At 36.8% G+C, this 3533-nt stretch overlaps 1 non-coding gene across 1 annotated transcript; it reads right to left on the bottom strand.

Annotated features, from left to right (window-relative positions):
* Positions 1 to 1160: 1160 nt before the first annotated feature.
* On the bottom strand, positions 1161 to 1325 carry LOC115868930. Its single transcript, XR_004045888.1, has one exon. It is a non-coding gene; the product is annotated as a U1 spliceosomal RNA (small nuclear RNA).
* Between the last annotated feature and the right edge of the window lie 2208 nt (positions 1326 to 3533).

Genomic DNA, 3533 nt, shown 5'->3' with positions numbered 1-3533 from the left:
ATTGTGTGTACCTCCAGGGGTTCCATTCTGATTACAGTTAAAAGTCATGGGGCATTTCAACCAAATGAACACATAAAATCAACATACACTTGCTATGTGAAGAAAGGAGACTGTTAAGAATGGTTTTTATAAAACATTTTTCTGTAATGTTTTTGGATAAAAATAAAAATTATTTTAACTGAGGTGCATACTTCTTTAAGAACTATATGTGGCATTATCACTTTTACTTTTATAATAACAAATTAATATTTTATCTTTTTAATGGTACAAATAGTTTATTTTTATGCATATTGAATATTGACTAAACCAGTTTCTGTTATTTATTTTTTATTTAAATTATGTATTTTTCTTTGAAGAACTTTTGGTCTTACGAGAGTATTTGTATACACATAATGAGTACCATATATTCATTAAATCTGATTTAAACTAAGAGTTTCAGTGAATGTATCCACTCTCCCTTTGGGTTTATAATTAATCCAACTGAAGAAGTAAAATAATCTCAGGTAATTATGAGTTCATTTCCTCAGACTTAAGAATTTTCTTTTTGATGAGACAAGAAATTATTTGAATAATTAACCAGGGTTTAAATAGCCACTATTTCACTATTTGTTACTTTTTAAAAAAAATTATTTTCATTAATTAACTTATTTTTGGTTAAAGATTTTTTTAAATTAAATAATTTTATTGGGGGCTCTTACATCTCCCATCCTAATCCATACATTCATCCATTTTGTCAAGCACATTTGTACATATGCTGCCATCATCATTTTCAAAGCATTTTCTTTCTACTTGAGTCCTTGATATCAGCTCATTTCGCCCCCTCCGTCTCCCGCCCTCCTTCACTAATGAACCCTTGATTAGTTATAGATCATTGTTTTCATATCTTACATTGGCCTGTAACCTTTTACTCACTTTTCTGTTGTCCATCCCCCTGGGATTTGTTTCTCTAATGTACCCAGACTAACACAGTTTTAGATGCCTGATACCTGATCCCATTGACACCTTGCGATCACACAAGCTGGTGTGCTTCTTTCATGTGGGCTTTGTTGCTTCTCAGCTAGATGGCAGCTTGTTTATCTTCAAGCCTTTAAGACCCCAGATACAGTATCTTTTGATAGCCGGGCAACATCAGCTTTCTTCACATTTTCTTTTTTTTTCTTCAGGGGAGAGCGTGAACAAAGTTCGCCACTACCACAAATTATGCAGTCAGAGTTTCCCGCATTTGGAGAAATCGCAGAGGTCAGCACACCCACAGTGCAATGGATGAGCCTCGCCCTGGGAAAACCACCTTCCTGATCATGGTGTATCCCCTGCCAGGTAAGTATACCATATTTGCTTTTGCACCCATTTTATCTTCAGTGATTGTGTCGGGAAGGGGAGCATCACAGAATGACGGGTTATTAGAACAAAGCGTTCTTGTGTTGAGGCCCAATGTCCATCTGCAACCTTAATTCTTAATATATATATATAATTTCCTTCTCATTATATATAAATATTTTTACATATGTACATGCCTGTATTTAGACCTCTATAAACACCCTTTGCCTCCTGGTTCCTTCCTCTATTTCCTTTTACTTTCCTCTTGTCCCAGCATCATGTTCAGCCTTCATTCAGGTTTAGTAATTCCTCTCTGCTACATTGCCCCTGATTAAGCCCCCTTAAGCATCCTACACCCTTCTCTCCACTGATTTTAGTTATCTTATAGTTTATTTGTCCCTAGGTTGGTTTCTACCCCCCTTTTCTTTCTCCCAACTCCTCTTCTCTTCTATCCCCCCCAAACCAAACAAACAAAAAATCCATTGGTCCCATTCTTTTCATCTCCAAATTGTTATCCCGCCTATCTTATCTAGATAGACATGCAGAGACATTAATAAGCGTGAAAACCAGGCAAAGCCAAACAAAACAACAAAGGAAGTCAAAACCAACAAAACAATAACAAAAGCCAAAACCAAAATAAAAAGAAAGCCACTGACAAAAAAGCAATAGCCTATAAGTAGTTCAAAGTCTGTTTGTTGGCCTTTATGAGTGTTTTCCAGTTGAGTCTTATGGGGTCTCAGACTCTGTCTCCGAAGTCTATTTTTGATATTCCCTGAGGATTTCATGACTTTCCTCCCCTTGCTGCTTTGTTGCATGCCCTTAGTGTTTCTACGCAGTGTGATGGGGTCAGATTGGGCACCATTCCCGCACTGTGTCTCCAGTGTTGTCCCTTTAGTGCTATGGTACTGTGAGGGACGTTGTGTCTCATGGTGGGGCCAGCCCTATTGCCCTCTGTGTGTATTATCTGCTGTAAGCAGGAATATGATCCTTGGGGTTTGGTGGGCCAGCATGTGTTCCCCTCACTCTCAATCCCTCTTTGTTTCTCATGTATACTCTAATCAGACGTGCCCCTCTCCCTAAACTGTAGCTCCGGTGCTGTCCTCTGAAGTGCATTCTTCCAGGGGCAGTGATGCCCCCGTACTTGGGGTTGGGGCCAGCCCAGCAGACCTCTCTATTGGTTCCCTGATACATGATGGTATGCTGTATTCACGTCTTAGCACATTGGGTTGAAGCCTGCTCTCTCTCTCTCTCTTCTATGGAGATATAAACAATACCTTCCACCTCTATTCCAAAAAGCTTTAGAAAGAGGTAAGAACTAGAACTTTAGAAATGTGAAAAGATAGAATTACATGTAGATTTTATAATGAACAACACCTAAACAAACAAAAAATGGATAATTATAATCATGTACCTAAGATATAACATATTTTCTTAGGCTAACTTAAATTCCTCTAAATATAAGTTACAGTCACAAGTTAACACATTAGACAAAAAAATCAATAACAAAAACATCAAAAAAATCTAAAATATTCCTTAATTTTCTTCAATTGAAATATATAGATATTACACTAGTCATTGGAAAGATAGTATCTTAGATTGGTTTGTGCTTTTGAAAAGTACATTTTGAATAACCCAAATCAGACAGCCTAGCTATTTTACTTCCATGCACAAATCATACAGAGACTATTTTAATAGACCTAAGGTTTATGTGTAATACTTTATTATCCACTTGTCACAAATATAAAACTAACTTAAATCTGGTTCAAACATAAACTGAAAATACCTGTTTCTTTCAAGTTTATGTTGACTTAGGGCAACCCCATGCCTTATGGAGCAGAATGGATCTGCATTATTTTGGGTTGGAGAATGTAATCCTTCCTGAAACAGGTCAGTAGGCCTTCTCCTGTGGAACTACTGGCTGGGTTTGATCCCAAGCTTCACATCATTAGTCCATGGAAAACTACTTGCATCCCTCAGGGCCCCTAAATTGATATTTGAGCTGCAAAAATTATAAAATAGCAACTGAAAGCTTAATATTAATATTAAAATAATAAGGGGAACATATGATAATTGGTTCCAAATAACCATAACTTTGGTATGAATTGCAGCTCAACATAAAGTACACAAAAAGGCCTCACAACTGGACCAACAAATAATATCATGATAAATAGAAAAAGAATCGAAATTGCCAAGAATTTCATTTCACTGGGACCCCC

Source organism: Echinops telfairi, unplaced genomic scaffold, assembly GCF_000313985.2.
Source record: "Echinops telfairi isolate 266 unplaced genomic scaffold, ASM31398v2 ScPeMD7_18;HRSCAF=68, whole genome shotgun sequence".
In the NCBI taxonomy this organism is placed as follows: Eukaryota; Metazoa; Chordata; class Mammalia; order Afrosoricida; family Tenrecidae; genus Echinops; species Echinops telfairi.
This window is presented reverse-complemented; position numbering and strand designations above follow the sequence as displayed.